Below are 22,743 nucleotides of genomic sequence, written 5' to 3'. Positions count from 1 at the left end.
AACTGCCTCCAAGAACCTTCATTTCTAAACCAGAGCTAGCCCCAGGCTTCTCTCTCCTCACAGCCCCGGAAGAGGTCCAAAGGACAGGGCCAGAGCAAGGACGGGCTAGTGGGATCTCAGGCAGTACAGGAGGAGCTGGGGGCAGAAACATCTCTGCTCCTCCCTCCGCACAGGCAGCAGCCTGCCTGGTCGCCTGGGTCCCTAGCCCAAGGACGGCTCGGTAATAAACACTTTTGAAATATTCCGGCCTGAGTCCTTGAGTTCACTCAAACGCGCAGAAACCTGTCTGCTTTCCCTGTGGCACTCGGGCATTCCCCACGTCTGCCTCCCACCCGCTTCCCTCTAGAGAAAGGCTTAGTTTTATTTTCCAAACTCGGGCTGTGAATCGGTCTTCCAAAGTCTAGTAACTGGCTCACATATCCCCCTGTGGCTCTGGCTAGCCTGCTAAACCTGAGTTTTGAATTGACCTTTAATTGCTCTAAATGGGCTACCCCACCCCACCCCATCCTGGGAAGATTCTGGCAGTGATATAGATCAAGGCTTAGATCTTTTTTTCTTTTTTCTTTTTTTTTTTTTTTTTGAGATGGAGTCTCGCTCTTGTCCCCCAGGCTGGAGAGCAGTGGCATGATCTTGGCTCACTGCAACCTCTGCCTCCTGGACTCAAGCGATTCTCCGGCCTCAGCCTCCTGAGTAGCTAGGATTACAGGCGCCTGCCAGCACGCCTAGCTAGTTTTTTTATTTTTAGTAGAGAGGGGATTTCACCATGTTGGCCAGGCTTGTCCCAAACTCCTGACCTCAAGTGATCCGCCCACCTCGGCCTCCCAAAGTACTGAGATTACAGGTGTGAGCCACCGCACCTAGCCAAGGATCAGATCTTTAGAGCCAGATCCTGCAGATAGCGGTGGACAATCTATATTCTCCTGCTCTCCCAGGCATCCCTACAACATGGCATTCATTTGTTTGTGCTCTCATTCATTCAATGAATATAATGAAGTTAACTGCATCCGGCCCTGGGAGATAATGATATTGAACAAGACATAGATCCTGCCCTCTGGAAGCCTGTTTTTTTTCTTTTTTTTTTTTTTTGGACAGGATCTCACTCTGTTGCCCAGGCTTGAGTTCAGAGGTGCGTGCAGTCATGGCTCACTGCAGCCTTGAAAGACTCAAGCTATTCTCACACCTCGGCCTCCCGAGTAGCTGGGACTACAGGTGTGCGTCACTATGTCTGACAAAAATTTGTTTGGATTTTTTGTAGAGATGGGGTTTCACCATGTTGCCTAGGATGATCTTGAACTCCCGGGCTCAAGTGATCCTCCTACCTTGGCCTCCCAAAGTGCTGAGATTACAGGTGTGAGCCACCTTGCCTGGCCTCAGAAGCTTATAGTCTAGAGAAGAGACCTGGCAAGCAAACAGCCCTTCCCAAACAAGTGTCAGGGAAGAACAACTGGCAGATCTGCTGTGCCCACCAAGGGAATTCTGTCCTGTCTCATCCTTTTCTTTTTTTTTGGAGACAGAATCTCACTCTGTCTCCCAGGCTGGAGTGCAATGGCGCAACCTTGGCTCACTGCAATCTCTGCCTCCCGGGTTCAAGCAATTCTCATGCCTCACCTTCCTGAGTAGCTGGGATTACAGGCGTCCACCATCATGCCCAGCTAATTTTTGTATTTTTAGTAGAGATGGGGTTTCACCATGTTGGCCAGGCTGGTCTCTAACTCCTGACCTTAAGTGATCCGCCCGCCTTGGCCTCCCAAAGTGCTGGGATTATAGGCGTGAGCCACTGCACCTGGCTTGTCCCATCCACTTCTTGTTATTGGTTGCTGTGGGCGGTCCTCTCCTCTCACCCCTCCACCTGCCCTTGGCAGCTTAGAGATGATACCCCATCTACATCCCTCCTTTCCTGCCTTCCCCAATCCCAGGCCCCTCTCCCTACAACAGACTTACCTTGACAGAGCTGTCCACTGTCCTCCTCATTTAGCAGCAATAATGGGGGTAACATGGCAAGGGGAACAGGACAGAGAAGTGAATAAACAAACGAACCCACTTTCTGCCACCCAGCAGATACCCACGACAGGTAAAGGAGAGAAAGCAGTCCCACAGACACCCCTCTCTGCTGGAAAGTCCTTTCTATCTGACTCCAGTCCCACTTGCTGGAGGAGTTCCCCTCATTTCGTTTCTGAGACAGCCTCCTTCTGTGTAATAACTATTCAGAGACTTGAAATCTGCCTCTCTGGTTTCTTCTGTCTTTGCAAATGTCACATTAAAGAGAACAAGGTCGGGAGGCTGAGGCAGGAGAATGGCGTAAACCCAGGAGGCGGAGCTTGCAGTGAGCTGAGATCCAGCCACTGCACTCCAGACTGGGCGACAGAGCGAGACTCCGTCTCAAAAAAAAAAAAAAAAAAAAAGAGAACAAGGTAATTTGGTTTCTGTTGGTCTCTGCCTGCTTCGTGTTAATTCTCTAACCATGTCTGTGTCCCAGTCTCCCTCGCTCTGCCCTTTAACCACACACGCCTTCTTTCCAATTTTATTTTATTTTATTTTTTGAGACTGACTGTCGCTCTATTGACCAGGCTGGAGTGCAGTGGCACGATCTCGGCTCACTGCAAACTCCGCCTCCCGGGTTCAAGCGATTCTCCTGCCTCAGCCTCTCGAGTAGCTGGGATTACAGGCACCCATGACCATGCCTGGCTAATTTCTGTATTTTTAGTAGAGACAGGGTTTTATTATGTTGGCCAGGCAGGTCTCAAACTCCTGACCTCAAGTGATCCACCCACCTCAGCCTCCCAAACTGCTGGTATTACAAGCGTGAGCCACCGTGCCCAACCTCTTTCCTAGTTTCAAAAGAAAACCACGGGCCCTTTGCACGTGCTATAGCCTCTGCCCAGGGTACTTCCCAGCCCATCCATGGCTCTTCACTGAGCTCAGGGCTGAGCTACAAGGAAGCCTGTCCTGCTCTCCCCATCCCTCCCAACCCCAAGATCAGGAGCTCCCACATTACACAGCTCCACAGCACCTTGCATTTCTCCTGGGTGATTCATTAATGTCTTTCTCCTGTCAGCTTCGAGAGGACAGGGATCACAGTAGCTTTGTTCCCATAGAATCCCCAGTGCCTAGCATAGGCCTTGGCCCATAGTCACTGCACAGATAAATATTTGTTGCTTGAATATCTGTAGGATTCTCAATCTAGTCAACTTGTATAGGCTGTTGTCTTAGACCTGGAATGAGACCAAAGCAAGCTGGCCCAACCTTGGTTGTGTCCTAATTTGGCCATCTGACTATGAATATGCTAACAAATGATGGGCTTAGCGTCCAGCATTTCCATTCCTTCCCTAGAGCAAGCTCCTCCACCAGCAATCCTCCCAGCCCTAAGGCAGGTCTGTGTTGATGGGGGCTAGAGGCCAGATGACTGGTTGATCTGATCACTCAATTCCTTCTGCCTAACTTCAGAGGCTTCTTCCAAAATAAGAGACATTTTTTGGGGGGGATTTTTTTTTTTTTTAAGATGGAGTCTTGCTCTGTCGCCCAGGCTGGAGTGCAGTGGCACGATCTCTGTTCACTGCAACCTCTGCCTCCTGGGCTCAAGCTATTCTCCTGCCTCAGCCTCCTAAGTAGCTGGGACTACAGGTGCGTGACACCACACCCGGCTATTTTATTATTATTATTATTATTATTTGTATGTTTAGTAGAGACAGGGTTTCACCATGTTGGCCATGGCTGGTCTCGAACCTCTCACCTCAACTCTGCTCCCGGCGGAGACCTTTATGTTTTTAATGTGTTGTGTAGCCCACAAAACACTCTTTGCCATTCACACTATTTTTCTGATGAGGAAAATGAGACTGAGGGAGATGAGGTGACAAGTCCAAGGTTGTACAGTTAGGAAGGTGGCTAAGGCAACACTTGAAGTCTTGTGAAGCCAGTGGCTTTCTGAAGGGGATGTGCCAACCAACAAAGATTCTCAGATTCTGGGCTTTTTGACAGTTGTTTGATTCTTTTTTTCCATTCATTCATTCATTCATTCATTCACTAATTTGTTTAGGAGATATAAGCTCCAGTCATTGCCTTCAAGGAGGCCAAAGTCTCTGTCTCAGGCTGGCATTTTGAATCTAAGGTCTGGTAATGGCCTGAAATGATTTTATATGTGTATATATATTTATTTGTTTGTTTTTTTATTATTATTTTTTGATAAGGAGTCTCACTCTATCACCCCAGCTGGAGTGCAGTGGCACAATCTTAGCTCACTGCAACCTCTGCCTCCTGGGTTCAAGCAATTCTTCTGCCTTAGTCTCCTGAGTAGCTGGGATGACAGGCGCCTGCCACTGCACTCAGCTAATTTTTGTATTTTCAGTAGAGACGGGTTTTACCATCTTGGCCAGGCTGGTCTTGAACTCCTGACCTCTTGATCCACCCGCCTAGGCCTCCCAAAGTACTGGGATTACAGGCATGAGCCACCATGCCTAGCTGATTATATATATATTTTAGTGTTTATGTACATATGTGCATTTTTCTTGCAAACTTTCTTTTTTCTTTTTAATTGCTTGGCAGAACATTGAACTTGCAAACTTTCAGAGGGTTCCATGATACCCTGTACCCTGACCTCCCTTCATTGCAAAAAGGTTAAGAACTGCTGGTATAACGCATGCTATGCAGTGTAAACAGATGGCAGTCCAGTATCTCCTGTACAGATGGTAGTCTCAGTATCTCCTGCCTGTTTGGGTGACTGAGGCCCCATCATGTGACCATCTCTGGCCCAAGTGAGATAACCTGGGTGTCTGCACCACAGTACCCATCCACGGCACTGCTGACCTGTGACAGCTCCTCTCAGAAGATCAAACACATAGAAATGCGCACACACACACACACTGACTCCAACAGCCCCAGATCCACAACTGCTCCTGAATCCAGGGAGATCCTGTAACCGTCTAATGGGTTCACCTTGCCCGTTGCCTAGACAAAGCCAATTCCTCAAGACAGGGAAATTGCAATCAAGAAAGAGTAATTTACACAGAGACAGTTATGTGGGAGGCCGGAGTTTCTTTATTACTCAAATCAGTCTCCCTGAGCATTTGGGGAGCAGAGTTTTTAAGGACAACTTTTGGGGGGGCGGAGAGGGGGGAAGCCAGTGAGCCAGGAGTGCTGATTGGTCAGCGATGGAATCATAGGCAGTCGAAGCTGTCTTCTCGCTCTTAGTCAGTTCCCCCATGAGGGCCACAAGATCAGATGAGCCCGTTTATTGACCTGGGTGGTGCCAGCTGATCCATCAAGTGCAGGGTCTGCAAAGTATCTCAAGCACTGATCTTAGGAACAGTTTAGGGAGGGTTAGAACTTTGTAACCTCCAGCTGCATGACTCCTAAACCATAATTTCTAATCTTGTGGCTAATGTTAGTCCTACAAAGGTAATCTAGTCCCCAAGCAAGAAGGAGGTCTGCTTTGGGAAAGGGCTGTTATCATCTTTGATTTCAATTATAAACTATAAACTGAGTTTCTCCCAAAGTTAATTCAGCCTATGCCCAGGAATGAACAAGGACAGCTTGGAGGTTAGAAGCAAGATGGAGTTGGCCAGTCGCGGTGGCTCATGCCTGTAATCCCAGCACTTCCGGAGGCCGAGGCGGGTGGATCACTTCAGGTGGGGAGTTCGAGACCAGCCTGACCAACATGGAGAAACCCTGTCTCTACTAAAACTACAAAATTAGCCAGGATCGCACCATTGCACTCCAGTCTGGACAACAAGAGCAAAACTCCGTCTCAAAAAAAAAAAAAAAAAAAAAAAAAAGCAAGATGGAATCGATTAAGTCGATTAAGTTAGATCTCTTTTACTGTTTCAGTCATAATTTTGCAAAGGCGCTTTCAATCCCTTGATCTTTCTCTTTCTCTGCAGTGTTAGTGACACACAAAGCATTACCCATGATGGCTATACATATATACACACACACACACACACATATATATACATGCGCGCACACACACACACACACACATATATATATATATATATATATACACATATATATTTTTTTTTTCTTAGCCAGAGTCTTGCTGTGTTACCCAGGCTGGGGTGCAGTAGCATGATCTTGGCTCACTGCAATCTCCACCTTCTGGGTCAAGGGGTTCTCTTGCCTCAGCCTTCTGAGTAGCTGGGCCTACAAGTGTGTCCCACCACACCTGGCTAATTTTTGTATTTTTAGTAGAGATGAGATTTCACAGGCTGGTTTTGAACTCCTGACCTCAAGTGATCTGCCTGCCTTGGCCTCCCAAAGTGCTGGGATTACAGACATGAACCACTGCACCTGGCCCGTGATGGCTACATACTGAAGGCTTGTGTGTGTCAGATCCCATGATCCTTACACCTTCATGTCTTATTTTTTCTATTTTTTTTAAATTAAAAGTGTTCATAGTAGTACTAACTTGCTCTCAAGTTTCTAAATGTTTTGTATCCTTTTTAAATTTGTTTTTCTTTTGAGACAGAGTCTCGCTCTGTCGCCCAGGTTGGAGTGCAGTGGTGCAATGTTGGCTCACTGCAACCTCTGCCTCCTGGGTTGAAGCAATTCTCCCATTTCAGCCTCTGAGTAGCTGGGACTACAGGTGAGCGCCATCATGCCCAGCTGATTTTTTTTTTAATTTTTAGTAGAGACGGGTTTCCCCATGTTAGCCAGGCTGGTCTCTAACTCCTGGCCTCAAGTAATTCACCTGTCTTGGCTTCCCAAAGTGCTGGGATTACCCACATGAACCACCAAGGCTGGGCTCTCATGTGTTATATATATACATATATATATATATATATATATATTTTTTTTTTTTTTTTTTTTTTTTTTTGAGACAGAGTTTTGCTCTTGTTGCCCAGGCTGGAGTGCAATGGCACAATCTCAACTCACTGCACCCTCCACCTCCCGGGTTCAAGCTATTCTCCCTCCTCAGCCTCCCAAGTAGCTGGCAATTACAGGTGTGTGCCACCACGCCTGGCTATTTTTGTATTTTTAGTGGAGACGGGGTTTCACCATGTTGGTCAGGCTGGTCTTGAACTCCTGACCTCAGGTGATCTGCCCACCCCAGCCCCTTCATGTCTTTTAATCCCCACAACAGGCCTGTGAGTTTTGGAACTTGCCCCAGTCACATGGCTGGGAAGAGATGGAGGTGAATGATAAGAGAGCATTGTGGGGTTCAGTGGGGGTGTGAAGAAACCTGAATGTGTTTAAGATCCTTCAGGGATAGACCCAACTATTCACTATGCCAAAATCATTCCTGTCTTCATTCTTTCATTCTACCGCTATTTCTTGTTTTTGTTTTTGTTTTGTTTTTGAGACAGAGTCTTACTCTGTTGCCCAGGCTGGAGTGTAATGACACGATCTCAGCTCACTGCAGCCTCTACCTCCTGGGTTCAAGTGATTCTCCTGCCTCAGCCTCTGAGTAGCTGGGATTACAGGTGCACGCCACCACGCCTGGCTAATTTTTTGTATTTTTAGTAGAGATGGGGTTTCAGCATGTTGGCCAGGCTGGTCTTAAACTTCTGACCCCTCAAGCCTGTAATCCCAGCACTTTGGGAGGCCGAGACAGGTGGATCACGAGGTCAGGAGATCGAGACCATCCTGGCTAACACGGTGAAACCCCGTCTCTACTAAAATGCAAAAAAAAAAAATTAGCTGGGCATGGTGGCGGGCGCCTGTAGTCCCAGCTACTTGGGAGGCTGAGGCAGGAGAATGGCGTGAACCCGGGAGGCGGAGCTTGCAGTGAGCTGAGATCCGGCCACTGCACTCCAGCCTGGGTGACAGAGCGAGACTCCGTCTCAAAACAAAACAAAACAAAACAAAACAAAACTTCTGACCCCAAGTGATACGCCCACCTCGGCCTCCCAAAGTGCTGGGATTACAGGCGTGAGTCACCGCGCCCTGTAATGTTTCTTGAGAATCTTCTATGTGCCAGGTGTGTGTAGGGGACTGTGGTGACCAGCTTCCAAGATGGCCTGATGCTGCCCACCTCCTGATGTCTGCATCCTTGCGTAGTCCCCTGCCGGCAGAACCGGGAAGCAAAGGACCATTACTTCCAACGTTAGGTTATGAGAGACTGCGGCCTCTGTCTTGGATGCTGTCTCACTCTCTTGCCCTCCCTCTTCTTTGGTTGCCCGCTCTGGGGAAAACAAGCTGCCACGGTGTTTGCAGCCCTATAGAGAGGCCCACATGGGAAGGAGCCAAAGCCCCTGCCAATAGCCAGTGAGGAACTTGGGCCTGCCAACCACCACATGAGTGAGCCTGGACACAGCCTGGTCAGGCTCCAGCCCTGGTCAGGTCAACATGTGAGCCTGGACACAGCCAGGTCAACCCTCCAGCCCTGGTCAGGCCTTGAGATGACTGCAACCTCATGAGGACCCTGCTTGCAGAAGCTGTGGGAGACAATAAATGCTTGGTGTTGTAGGCTGCTAAGTTTTGAGGGTAATTTGTTACATAGAAATAGAAAACTAGCCAGGGGCCGGGCGCGGTGGCTCAAGCCTGTAATCCCAGCACTTTGGGAGGCCGAGGCGGGTGGATCACGAGGTCAGGAGATCGAGACTATCCTGGCTAACATGGTGAAACCCCGTCTCTACTAAAAATACAAAAAACTAGCCGGGCGTGGTGGCGGGCGCCTGTAGTCTCAGCTACTTGGGAGGCTGAGGCGGGAGAATGGCGTGAACCCGGGAGGCGGAGCTTGCAGTGAGCCGAGATCACGCCACTGCACTCCAGCCTGGGAGACACAGCGAGACTCCGTCTCAAAAAAAAAAAGAAAACTAGCCAGGTATGTGAGTTCCCAAATCCCAGCACTTTGAGAGACTGAGGCTAGAGGATCACTTAAGCGCAGGAGCTCGAGGCCAGCTTGGGCAACACAGTGAGACCCTCCATCTCTGTAAAAAAGTTTTTTAAAAATTAGGAGGGCAGGCCTGGCGTGGTGGCTCACACCTGTAACCCGAGCACTTTGGGAGGCCGAGGCGGGCTGATCACCTGAGGTCAGGAGGTTGAGACCAGCCTGGCCAACATTGTGAAACCTCGTCTCTACTGAAAATACAAAATTTAGCTGGGTGTGGTGACAGGCATCTGTAATCCCAGCTACCTGGGAGGCTGAGGCAGGAGAATCACTTGAACCCAGGAAGTAGAGATCACTGCACTCCAGCCTGGGCGACAAGAGCAAAACTCTGTCTCAAAAAAAGGAAAGAAAAGGAAAAAAAAACTAAATCAGGGATATATCAGTAAGCAAAATTGACAGGGCTTATGGAGAAGGCAGACAGTGAACACAAGAAGTAAGTTAAAAAAAAAAAAACAAAAACCGGCTGTGCGTGGTGGCTCGCGCCTGTAATCCCAGCACTTTGGGAGGCCGAGGTGGACAGATCACCTGAGGTCAGGAGTTTGAGACCAGCCTGACCAACATGGAGAAACCCCGTCTCTACTAAAAATACAAAATTAGCCAGGTGTGGTGGTGCATGCCTGTACACCGGGAAACTGAGGCAGGAGAATCGCTTGAAAAGGAGGCCGAGGTTGCGGTGAGCCAAGATCACGCCATTGCACTCCAGCCTGGGCAACGAAAGCAAAATTCCATCTCAAGAAAACAAAACACAACAAAACCCTTGGCTGGGCATGGTGGCTCACGCCTGTAATCCCAGCACTTTGGGAGGCTGAAGCGGGAAGATCAGGAGGTCAGGAGTTCAAGATCAGCCTGGCCAACATGGTGAACTCCCATCTCTACTAAAAATACAAAAATTAGCATACAAAAATTAGCTGGGCGTTGTGGCAGGCATCTGTAATCCCAGCTACTCGGGAGACTGAGGCAGGAGAATTGCTTCAACCCGGGAGGTGGAGGTTGCAGTGAGCCGAGATCATGCCACTTCACTCCAGCCTGGGCAACAGAGCAAGACTCCATCTCGCAAAAAAAAAGAAAAAAAAAAAAAAAAAAAAAAACCTACAAAAACCCCAGTGTCTTAGAGAGCAGTAAGTGTTTTGGAGAAAATTAAAGCAGGGAAATGGGGTAGACATGAGGGAGGCTTTATTTATTTATTTATTTATTTATTTATTTAGAGACAGGGTCTTACTTTGTCACCCAGGCTGGAGTGCAGTGGCTCAATCTTGGCTCACTGCACCCTCCACCTCCCAGGCTTAAGCCATCCTCTCCTGCCTCACCCTCCAAGTATCTGGGACTACAGGCACACGCCACCACGCTGAGCTAATTTTTTATTTATTTTTACTTTTATTTTTTGAGATGGAATCTTACTCAGTCGCCCAGGCTAGAGTGCAGTGGTGCAATCTCGGCTCACTGCAACCTCTGCCTCCTAGGTTCAAGTGAGTCTCCTGCCTCAGCCTCCTGAGTAGCTGGCACCACAGAAATTGTAGTTTGCATGCAGGAATACTGACATTTCAGAGGTCTTCCAACAGTTATTGGGATAACTGGTAAACAATTGAACTCCAGCTGAGTGGCTGTAGTTGTAGGTTGTTATTTCTGTTTTCCCTCTTTGGAGCAAACAAAATACAAAGCGTGTCTCTGTAGCACAGCAGAAAATGCCAAAATAAGGACCTGACCTGTCCATTTGGCTCGTCTTCCCTCCTGGTAACAGACTTGTTGCTTGTAAGTGACCCACGGCCCGAGGACGCCCTCCTCCTATGCCCTTCTCCCCCTCAACCTAAGGATGCCTGCTTTGTCCTAGAGCGCATCCTCAAAGCCCGCTGGGGCTCCCCGCTAGCAGACTCATGGCGATAGCAACTATAATGACCAGATTAAGATGGACAGACAGTGCAGCAAGCCTGAAGTTATACTTAGAGGACGAAGGAACATCTGGACTTTCCTAGAAAATGGAAGGCATGGCCGAGTGCTGTGGCTTATGCCTGTAATCCCAGCACTTTTGGGAGGCCGAGGCGGGCGGATCACTTGAGGTCAGGAGTTCAAGACCAGCCTGACCAAATGGCGAGACCCTGTCTCTACTAAAAATACAAAAATTAGCTGGGAGTGGTGGCACGTGACTGTAGTCCCAGCTACTTGGGAGGCTGAGTCAGGAGAATCACTTGAACCCAGGAGGCAGAGGTTGCAGTGAGCCGAGATTGTGTCACTGCACTCCAGCCTGAGTGACAGAGGGAGACTCTGCCTCAAAAAAAAAAAAAAAAAAAAAAAGAAAAAGAAAGAAAGAAAGAAAATAGGCTGGGTGCGGTGGCTCACGCCTGTAATCCCAGCACTTTGGGAGGCCAAGGCGGGCGGATCACAAGGTCAGGAGATCAAGACCTTCCTGGCTAACACAGTGAAACCCCGTCTCTACTAAAAAATACAAAAAATTAGCCAGGCATGGTGGCAGGCGCCTGTAGTCCCAGCTACTTGGGAGGCTGAGGCAGGAGAATGGCATGAACCCAGAAGGCAGAGCGTGCAGTGAGCCAAGATCGAACCACTGCACTCCAGCCTGGGCGACAGAGTGAGACTCTGTCTCAAAAAAAAAAAAAAAAAAAAAAAAAAAACAGAAAACGGAAGGCACAAAGTAGCCAAATACCTCCCAAGACACCCACACATCCTGGAGGGCCAGAGGAGTCATTCATGTATTCATTCGCACATTCTTCCAACAAATATATTTAGAAAACCTACTGTGTGCCAGGACTGGGCTAGGGACTGAAAAATAACAGTAAGAGGAAGTTTCAGCCCTGGGAGCACTTATAGCTGGCAGCAGGTAGAGCAGTGCACAGGCAAGGGCGTGGTGCTTCTGGTGAACTCAGGAGGGACACCCATCCCAGTCCAAAGGGAGGAACAGGGAGGGAGTGTCTGTGATGTCATAGGAGGGTTCCATGAGCAATGACTTATAAGCTGAGACCTGCAGGATGAACAGGAGTTATGTGAAGAGGAGAACAAAGTCCAGGCAGGGGCCGGGGAAGCTCGTGCCAAGCTTCTCTCACTGAGGTGAGAGAAGTGGTAGAAAAGGCAGAGCGTGGAGGGTCTTTTGAGCTTCATCCATAAGGGCTGTGGGGAAACACTGAAGGTCTGGAGTCAGAGAGTGACACAATCTCATTTGCATTTTATTTTACTTTGATTTTGATTTTTTTGAGTCGGAGTCTTCCTGTGTCGCCCAAGCTGGAGTGCAGTAGTAGCAGGATCTCAGCTCACTGCAGCCTCCGCCTCCTAGGTTCAAGTGATCCTCCTGCCTCAGCCTCCCAAGTAACTGAGATTACAGGTGCCTACCACCACACCGGGCTAATTTGTCTGTATTTTTAGTAGAGACGGGGTTTCACCACGTTGCCCAGGCTGCTCTTGAACTCCTGACCTCAAGTGATCCACCCACCTCGGCCTCCTAAAGTGCTAGGATTACAGATGTGAGCCACCGCACCTGGCCTATGTTTTATTTTATTTTTGAGACACGGTCTAGCTCTGTTGCCCAAGCTGGAGTGCAGTGGCGCAATCTCAACTCACTGCAGCCTTGACCTTGCTGGCTCAAGCAGTCCTTTCCCCTCAGCCTCCCAAGCAGCTAGGTCTAATTGGTCACCATACCCAGCTAATTTTTAATTTTTTTTGTAGAGATGGAGTCTTGCTATGTTGCACAGGCTGGTCTTGAGCTCCTGGTCTCAAGAGATGCTCTCCCCTCAGCCTCCCCAGGCACATTTGCATTTTAGAAACATTGGCACATTTGCATTTTAGAAACATCAGTTTTGTTGCTATTATTGATACCCTCAACACAGAGACACACACATACATTTTGTGGCCTGTGGCTGAACATGCATGGCTGAGGCAAGGGCCTTTAGGAGACAGCCCCGGCTGACCCAGTCCCCAGGGGGTTGGGGGAAAAATGACAGCCTATCCTCTTCTCTGCACCCCACCCCATCCAGCAGACTTCAGGGTCAGGTTCTGAGGGCTGCTATATTGAGCTTTGGTGGGTGAGGGCCTTATCCCACCTCTGTCCGCACTGGGTGAGCTTCTCCCTGGGATGGAGGGATTCTTTGTATCTCCAGGGTGGCAGGGCCTCCTCCCCAGAGCCACAGCGCCCAAGATAACAGGGCAGCCCGGGAGCTGTTTATGAAAAGGCAGCCGCGGAGGGGTGGGCAGGGCCCTGGGGAACAGGGACTGCTGCCACAGATAGCAATTGGGGCGGGGAAGGCTGTCTAAATTACAGCTCCCAGAATAGAGGGGCCCAGAGGGAGTGGCGGGGCGCCCTACCAAAGAAGCCCTGGCAGCCTGCCAGGCACGTCCGGGCTCCAGGCCCTGCCGCAGGCAGAGGCAGGATGACCACATGCCGGGTGCGGCCCCGGGAGATGCCATTCATCTGCCAGGGCCACTGGGCAGCTTCAAGGTGGGGTCAGGCAGTGGCAGGGAAGTTCTTGGGGGCTGGGACAGAACCAGCCTAGTGTGACCTTCAAGAAGGGTTGAGGGTGGTGAGGGGAGGGAAGGGCTAGGATGAGGGATGACTGACATCTTGCCTGCCCCCAGAGGAGCCTCTCCATTACACGCCTCTGTGGATATTTCATACAAGTGTGAAATACTCTGAAAATAACAAGAATGACAGCATACAAATAGCAGCCGTGTGTCAGGCAGCACTCTAAACAATAACATACATCACTTCAGTTCACCCTCCCAGCTCCCATGACCTAGTTATTATCATCCCCATTTTATAGATGTAGAAACTGAGGCACCAAGAGTTCAAGTACCTGCCAAGGAGAATTGGTGAGTGGTAGACCTAGGGCTTGAACCTGGGTGTGTCTGACTCTAGAGCCTAGACTCAGTCAGGGAATCTATTTGGAGCCCTTCTCCTCCCTGGGGCTCAGTTTTCTCATCTCTCACATGGGATCATAGTCTGTTGCTCTGTACCAGCCTCCCAAGAGCTGTGTTGGAATCACATGGGGACAGGTGTGATGTGCTGGGAAGTGCTTCAAGCCTGAAGGCCTGCCTGAACTGTGTGACTTATCCACTCTAAGCCTGTTTCCTTGCTCGCAAAATGGAGATAATTGGTCAGGTGCGGTGGCTCACGCCTGTCATCCCAGCACTTTGGGAGGCCAAGGCAGGAGGATTGCTTGAGCCTAGGAGTTTGAGACCAGCCTGGGCAACATGGCGAGACCCCATCTCTACCAAAAATTTTAAAAATTAGCCAGGTGTGGTGGTGCACGCCTGTAGTCCCAGGAGACTGAGGCAGGAGGATCTCTTGAGGTCTAGGCTGCAGTAAGCTGAGGTTGCACCACTGCACTCCAGCCTGGGCAACAGAGCAAGACCCTGTCTCTAAAATAAACAAAAAGCTCCAACCTGGGCAACAGAGCAAGACCCTGTCTCTAAAAAAAAAAAAAAAAAGCAGGGGAGGGGGTCTAATGATAGATCCCTCACAGGTTCCTTTGATAATCTGATGAGATTATCAGCTGGGTTCGGTGACTCACACCTGTAATCCCAGCACTTTGGGAGGCTGAGGCGGGTGGATCACTTGAGGTCAGGAGTTCCAGACCAGCCTGGCCAACATGGTAAAATCTCATCTCTAGTAAAAATACAAAAATTAGCAGGGTGTGATGGCGTGCACGCCTATAATCCCAGTTACTTGGGAGACTGAGGCAGGAGAATTGCTTGAACCCAGGGAGGTGGAGGTTGCAGTGAGCCAAGATTGCGCAACTGCATTCCAGCCTGGGCGACAGAGTGAGACTCAAAAAAAAAAACAGAGAGAGAATCTGATGAGATTATATATGTGCGAAAGTATTCCTGTATTTGAAGGTAGTTTTATAAATCAGGAAGTGTAACATTTCAAGTTATGAGGAAGCTGAATATTTATAAAGGCAGTTCCAGTTCACAAGGGATACTCACCTATGTCTCCAAGGAGCATCCCTTTTTCAAATGAAGAATTACCCCCTTTATTGTTTACTCTTGGGAGAGATTCAGTTTTTCTATAAGGAGTGGCTTAAAGCAAGGCACGCCTACATTCATTTTCTATGAGGATTTGCTGCTTTGAAACTGTCTTTTTTCACCTGCTTGTAGCTAAAATGCTGATTTTCAGCTGAGGCTAGGGAAGCCCCGCCTCTCCCTGAGTTCCCAGCCCCACCTGTTTCCTGGACTGTAGGGTTGCATACAGAGCCAGGTTCAGTCCAGATGACCCTTTTCCCCAGGCTGCTGCTGGCTTTCCCAGCCTCCTTCCCTCCCAGATGTATTACCTTTTTTTTTCTTTTTCTTTTTCTTTTTTTTGAGACAGGGCCTGGCCCTGTTGCCCAGGCTGGAGTGTTGCAGCACAATCTCGCCTCGCTGCAACCTTCGCCTTCCAGGTTCAAGAGATTCTCTTGCCTCAGCCTCCTGAGTAGCTGGGATTACAGGCATGCACCACCACATCTGGTTAATTTTCTTTTTTTTTTTTTTTTGAGACAGAGTCTCGGTCTGTTGCCCAGGCTGGAGTGCAATGGCGTGATCTCTGCTCACCGCAACCTCCGCCTCCCGGGTTCAAGCGATTCTCCTGCATCAGCTTCCCCAGTAGCTGGGATTACAGGCATGCGCCACCACACACAGCTAATTTTTGTATTTTTAGTAGAGACAGGGTTTCACCATGCTGGCCAAGCTGGTCAATTTTTGTATTTTTAGTAGAGACAGAGTTTCAACATGTTGGCCAGGCTGGTCTCAAACTCCTGACCTCAGGTGATCCACCTGCCTCGACCTCCCAAAGTGCTAAGATTATAGGCATGAGCCACTGCGCCTGCTCCAGATGTATTACTTAATATCATGCAACATCCTCTAATCTGCCCCCAGGGGAAGTGCTGCAATGAACCTCAGAGGCTGGATCTTGCTGACTCATCTGGGGTGCCAAGGACAGGTAAAGGACATGGAGTCCAGGACCAGGAGGGGACACCAGGCCAGCAGTTTCACTGATGCTCCCGTCATGACAATGACTGCCTCCCTCCTCCCCTTGGTCCCTGACTCAGTGTCTGCAGTCACCAGGCACCAGGCAGGGAGCAAGAAACCAAGCCTTTCACCTGCTCCCACCAACTCCTATAGTGCTCCCTTTCCAAGCCTAGGTCTCCTCTCCACCTGGTTCCTTATCAGGTACCCTGAGAAGCTGTCACCTTGGCAACTGTCACCTTCTGGTGAGATTTACAATTGCACTGCTACATCTGCTGTGGCATGGTAAAGTTGCACAAGGACCTCTGCTGTCCATGAGATCAAAGCTCCAGGCCAACGTGAGCACCCCCCTCCATCCTAGAGAGGATTCTGTGAGAATCATTGAGAGGGAGTCACTCTCTCCTGGCAATCACGGGGATGAGAAAGAAAAAAGAAGAGAGAGGGAGTTACTCATGTACTGACTTATTCAATGAATGTTTATGTTGTAATACCTACTATGTGTCTGGTGCTGTTCTAGGCACCAGGGGCACAAACAGTGTTGCCCACATGGAACTCACATTTAATGGGAGCGGCAGCCAACAGGTAAATATATAGAATGCCATATGATGATAGATGCTATGAAGAACATAAAGCAGGGAAGGCATGTTGAGAGCGGGAAGGATGCTGTTTAACACAAGGCAGTTGGAGGATGCCTCTCTGATCAGGTGTTGAGCCCAGTGAAGGAAAGAAATGAGGGATCCACATCCTGGCTAACCCGGTGAAACCCCGTCTCTACTAAAAAATACAAAAAACTAGCCGGGCGAGGTGGCGGGCGCCTGTAGTCCCAGCTACTCGGGAGGCTGAGGCAGGAGAATGGCGTGAACCCGGGAGGCGGAGCTTGCAGTGAGCTGAGATCCGGCCACTGCACTCCAGCCTGGGTGACAGAGCGAGACCCCGTCTCAAAAAAAAAAAAAAAAAAAAAAAAAGAAAGAAATGAGGGATCCAGCCATGCAGGTACCTTGGGGAACAGCCTTCCAGCCGAGAGACCAGCAAGTACTCAGGTGGGAGTAGTCTCGGTGTGTTCAAACAGCAGTTAGGAGGCCAGCGTGCAGCTGCAGTGGCGTGAGCCACGTGGAGCCACTCAAAGGATACAGTTGTGATTTATGGTGAAGCGAGTTTGAAGGATGGAAGTCGGCTGTAAAAATCTTCAACTCTGGCCGGGCAAGGTGGCTCACGCCTGTAATCCCAGCACTTTGGGAGGCCAAGGTAGGTGGATCACCTGAGGTCAGGAGTTCGTGACTAGCCTGGTCAGCGTGGTGAAAGCCCGTCTGTACTAAAAATACAAAAATTAGCCAGGTGTGGCCAAACAAAAATTAGCCAGCTACTCGGGAGGCTGAGGCAGGAGAATTGCTTGAGCCCAGGAGGTAGAGATTGCAGTGAGCTGAGATTGTGCCATAGCACTCCAGCCTGGGCAACGAGAGCGAAACTCAGTCTCCAAAAAAAAAAAAAAAAAAGAAAAAAGAAAAAGAAAAACCTTTCTCAACTCCAACCCAAGTCCCTCAAGCCAGTTAAGCTAGGATTAGGGTTCAGGGCCCAACCGGGCGTGGTGGCTCATGCCTGTAATCCTAGCACTTTGGGAGGCCAAGGCAGGTGAATTACTTGAGCCCAAGAGTTCAAGACCAGCCTGGGCAATACAGCAATACCCCATCTCTACAAAAAAATACAAAAATTAGTCAGGCGTGGTGGCATGCACCTGTAATCCCAGCTACTCGGGAGGCTAAGGTAGAAAGATCACTTGAGTCCAGCCATTTGATGTTGCAGTGAGCTGTGATCCTGTCACTACATAGCACAGTAAGATCTTGTCTTAAAAAAAAAAAAAAAAAAAGAGTTCAGGGCTTTAGGGCCCAATTGACTGCTTCTTCAGCTCTGATCGCATCTCAAAGTGGCCAGGCTTCCCCTGGAAGGCAGTGTTGCCTGCAATTTCTTTCTGCCCAGCTCTGGCCTTTCCCCCTAAACTGATCTCGCACTTCCTCACATCCCTGGAGACACCTGCCTGCCCATCTGCCCACTTGCCTGTACCCCTCACTTGGCAGTCAGCACACACCTGCTTAATGTCACTATCACTTCACTTCCTTTTTATTTATTATTTACTTATTTTTGAGATGGAGTTTTGCTCTTGTTGCCCAGGCTGGAGTGCAATGGCGCCATCTCAGCTCACTGCAGCCTCGACCGCCTGGGCTCCTGCAGTCTTCCCATCTCAGCCTTCCAAGTAGCTGGGACCACGGGCATGCACTACTATGCCAGGCTAATTCTTTTACTTTTTTCAGAGATGGGGTCTCACTAGGTTGCCAGGACTGGTCTCAAACTTCCGGGCTCAAGAGATCCTCCTGCCGTGGCCTCTCAAAGTGCTGGGATTACAAGTGTGAGCCACCGTGCCTGGTCATTATCACTTCTTTTTATATCTTCTCTCTCCAGCTAAATTGAGAGTAACTGGCGAGTGAGGACTAGTTTTAGATTTCTTGGAGTTTATAGTGCTGGGCACCTTAGCAGTCTTGATAAATACACGTAAGGTGGTCAGGAATGTGAATGCTCAAACGAGTCCACTTTTTTTTTTTTTTTTGAGACGGAGTCTGTCACTGTTGTCTGGGCTAGAGTGCCGTGGCACAATCTCAGCTCACTGCAACCTCTGCCTCCCAGGTTCAAGCAATTCTCCTGGCTCAGCCTCCCTAGTAACTGGGATTACAGGCATCTGCCACCACGCCCAGCTATTTTTTTTGTATTTTTAGTAGAGGTGGGGTTTCACCATGTTGGTCAGGCTGGTCTCGAACTCCTGACCTTGTGATTCACCCACCTCGGCCTCCCAAAGTGCTGGGATTACAGGCGTGAGTCACTGCGCCCGGCCTTTTTTGTTTTGTTTTGTTTTGTTTTGAGACAGAGTCTTGTTCTGTCACCCAGGTCGGAGTGCACTGACGTGATCTTGGCTCACTGCAACCTCCATCTCCCAGGTTCAAGCGATTCTCCTGCCTCAGCCTCCTGAGTAGCTGGGATTACAGGCCTATGCCACCATGCTAATTTTTTGTGTGTGTGTTTTTAGTAGAGACAGGATTTCACCATGTTAGCTGGGCCGGTCTTGAACTCCTGACCTTAAGTGATCTGCCCACCTCGGCCTCTCAAAGCGCTGGGATTATCGGTGTGAGCCACCGTGCCTGGCTGAGGCCACCTCTTTGCTTGGGGATGCTTGGGCTCCAAACAGCTTTCTGCATTCATCAGCTTAAGATGAGCTTGAGGAATGCAGAGGGGGGTTGACTGAGAGGAACAGGCACTGGGGACAATGGGGACATCCACGGTTCCCAGCAATGAAGTTGAGGTGGGACTTCCAATTCCTCTTCTCCCACCTTGGATTTGACCATCTGAATACCAAATTCCTGTCACCTCTAGGATGTCACCTAAGATGAGACTGTGGTCTTTCCACTCTTGGGTCCCAAGGAGGTGCCACAGGGCCTACAATAAGGCAAGGAAGGCTCAGTGAGGTCCCCTGCTCACCCCACCCCCACTTCAACAGGAGGAGTTCTGCTTTTATTTTGCATGTGTGTGTGTTTCCAGGTATTATTTTATTTGGAGAAAGGATTTGCTCCTAAGGACACACACACACACACAAGCACACGTACACGCAGGGTCTGCAAAACACTAGCGTGGCAGAAAGTGTTGGAAACTCGTTCTAGACCTGGCATGAATTTGACCAGGTTCAGTCTTAGTCTCCTCTCTTAGAAATAAGGTCATCTGGGCCAGCCGCGGTGGCTCAAGCCTGTAATCCCAGCACTTTGAGAGTCCGAGGTGGCCGGATCAGGAGATCAGGAGTTGAAGACCAGCCTGGCCAACATGGTGAAACCCCGTCTCTACTAAAAATACAAAAATTAGCTGGGCATGGTGGTGGTGTGTGCCTGTAATCCCAGCTACTCTGGAGGGTGAGGCAGGAGAATCGCTGGAACCTGGGAGGCAGAGGTTGCAGTGAGCCGAGATCATGCGAGGAAATAAGGCCATCTGGAAATATCCTTCCCATCACAGGATGATAGCTGGTAAATTCTTCAAAGCAGTGTTCTCCAACTTGAATGTTTGTGATGTGGGCGATTCTGACTCAGGGGGTCTGTAGACCACATCTTGATAAATAATGCTTTTTAAAAAATTCCTAAAAGAGAATATTTGATTTCTGGAAGGACAGAGAAGAAACTAACAAGGGTGTTTACCTCTGAGGAGGAGAATTGGGAAGCTGAGAGCAGAGGAAGGTGGAAGACTTACTTTTCACTGTGTTCTTTTTTGTACCTTTTGAATTTTGTACCACATGCTGAATCTTTGACCCATTTGCAAGTATAAATAAAGGCACATTTATTTGGCTGAGCGTGGTGGCTCATGCCTGTAATCCCAGCACTTTGGGAGGCCGAGGCGGGTGGATCACCTGAGGTCTGGAGTTCAAGACCAGCCTGACCAACATGGTGAAACCCCATTTCTATTAAAAATACGAAAAATTAGCCGGGCATGGTGGCGGGCGCCTGAAATCCCAGCTACTCAGGAGGCTAAGGCAGGAGAATCACTTGAACCCGGGAGGTGGAGGTTGCAGTGAGCGGAGAGCGCACCATTGCCCTCCAGCCTAGGCAACAAGAGTGGAACTCCATCTCAAACAAAAAAACCAACAACAACAAAAAACCAAACTCCACATATGTGACCACCTGCCGTGACCTCCCTGGACTGATCGCCCCACAGGAAAGCCCGCAGGCCTGTTCCTGAGGCCTTTGGGAATTGCATGCTCTGCTGCCCAGCCCTAGTCACACAGGGTCACCCAGAGACTCAAGGAAAGAGGGGAGGTGTCACCCAATCAGTCCCTCCCTCAGGTGCGGCACCCAAGCTGGCTAAAGGGTGGCAGGTCCCAAACTGTCCATGTTCCTCTTACGGGAGCTGCCGAAGATGGCAGAGATGTTAAAACAAAGCACAAATAAACAAACCTAATACACCCAGGAGGCCGCCTGAGCTCCCACAACACTGGCTGTATACCTTATAAAAACTGCCTGCATGTGTTGTGCTACCTGTGTATTCGTCTGTGCCCTACCCCCACAGTGTCAATTCCGCCAAGGCAGGGACCATGTCTTGTTCATCCTCGTGCGTCCAGTGCCTAAGCCCAGCCCTGTTTATGAACTGGAGGCAAACACGTTTGGAAGGAAGGCTACTCCCAGCCCCTCGCCAAGCATCTGTGTCACTGCGGCTACTGCTCCACCAACAACGAGCAGTTCGCAGCTTCTTTTTTTTTTTGAGACGGAGTCTCCGCTCTGTCCCCCAGGCTGGAGTGCAGTGGTGCGATCTTGGCTCACCGCAAGCTCCGCCTCCCGGGTTTACACCATTCTCCTGCCTCAGCCTCCCGCCTCCACGCCCAGCTAATTTTTTGTATTTTTAGTAGAGACGGGGTTTCACCGTGTTAGCCAGGATGGTCTCGATCTCCTGACCTCGTGATCCGCCCGCCTTGGCCTCCCCAAATGCTGGGATTACAGGCGTGAGCCACCGCGCCCGGCCAGTTCGCAGCTTCTAAACAGCGTTCCCTCTGTTGCAGCCGAGCCTCCTGCAATCCTATAAAACAGGCTCTATTGCTGTTATCACCATCTTCATTGAACCAATGAAGAAAGCAGTCTTATGTCTACATCTTACCATTGTATTTTGTGGTGTGCCATTGGCCACTTCACTTTATTCCTTTGGTTTTGCACCTGTAAAATGGGTGCCATTATTTCTGACATACCCATGAGCCAGAGGACATGTCAGAATCAAGGGGTTAAAGTGGCTATGAGGCCAGAAGCTGTAAAGGAGCAGAGATCAAATTCAAACGTAGCATCTTTCCTCCTTCTTCTTCTTTTTTTTTTTTTTTTTTTTGGGTGGAGTCTTGCTCTGTTGCCCAGGCTGGAGTGCAGTGGCACGATCTTGGCTCACTGCTCTGCTTCCTGGTTCAAGCGTTTTTGCTGTCTCAGCCTTTTGAATAGCTGGGATTACAGGCATGTGCCACCACACCCAGCCAATTTTTGTATTTTTAGTAGAGACAGGGCTTCACCATGTTCGCCAGGCTGGTCTCGAACTCCTGACCTCAGGTGATCCGCCTCGACCTCCCAAAATGCTGGGATTAGAAGCATGAGCCACCATGCCCGGCCTTTTTTTTCTTTTCTTTTTTTTTTTTTTTTTTTTGAGTCGGGTTCTCACTCTTGTCACCCAGGCTGAGTGCAATGGCATGATCACAACTCGCTGCAGCCTCGATCTCGCAGGCTCAAGCAATTCTCCCACCTTAGCCTCCCTAGTAGCTGGTACCACAGGCAGGCACCACCACGCCCAGCTAATTATTATTTTTTATTTCTTAGAGACAGGTTTCACTATGTTGCCTAGGCTGGTCTCAAACTCCTGGGTTCAAACAATGCTCCTGCCTTGGCTTCTCAAAGTACCAGGATTATAGGCACGAGCCACTGTGCCAGGCCCAAACCGAGCTTCTGAGTGGAAAAATTTCTGCTGCCCTCCCCCCAGCTTCAGGAAGTGGGAGTCAACTCCAATCACTGCGGTGATGCAGAGAAAATACGGCTGATAAACCGCTTATTTTTCTCTCCTTGTTTTTGGTCACCATTAGGAATTTGTTGACAGAGGGGGGCAAGAAAAGATACCATTATACTTATTATTATTATTTTGAGACAGAGTCTCATTCTGTCGCCCAGGCTGGAGTGCAGTGGTGTGATCTCGTCTCACTGCAACCTCTGCCTTCCGGGTTCAAGCAATTCTCCCACCTCGGCCTCCTGAGTAGCTGGAACTGTAGAGGCACCTGACACCATGCCTGGCTAATTTTTTTTTTTTTTGTATTTTTAGTAGAGATGGGGTTTCACCATGTTGGCCAAGCTGGTCTCGAACTCCTGATCTCAAGTGATCCACCCACCTCAGCCTCCCAAAGTGCTGGGATTACAAATATGAGTCACCGCACTGGGCCC

At 49.4% G+C, this 22,743-nt stretch overlaps 1 protein-coding gene and 1 long non-coding RNA gene across 6 annotated transcripts in view; one reads left to right on the top strand and one right to left on the bottom strand.

Annotated features, from left to right (window-relative positions):
- Positions 1-22,743, bottom strand: part of SNF8 (SNF8 subunit of ESCRT-II) — a 576,904-nt gene that overhangs the window by 298,888 nt on the left and 255,273 nt on the right. The gene's annotated exons all lie outside the window — the stretch shown is intronic.
- LOC126939900 (uncharacterized) lies at positions 15,668-16,248 on the top strand. Its single transcript, XR_007720482.1, has 2 exons — positions 15,668-15,740; positions 15,971-16,248. It is a non-coding gene; the product is annotated as an uncharacterized LOC126939900 (long non-coding RNA).

This window comes from Macaca thibetana, chromosome 16 (genome assembly GCF_024542745.1).
Source record: "Macaca thibetana thibetana isolate TM-01 chromosome 16, ASM2454274v1, whole genome shotgun sequence".
Classification (NCBI taxonomy): domain Eukaryota; kingdom Metazoa; phylum Chordata; class Mammalia; order Primates; family Cercopithecidae; genus Macaca; species Macaca thibetana.
This window is presented reverse-complemented; position numbering and strand designations above follow the sequence as displayed.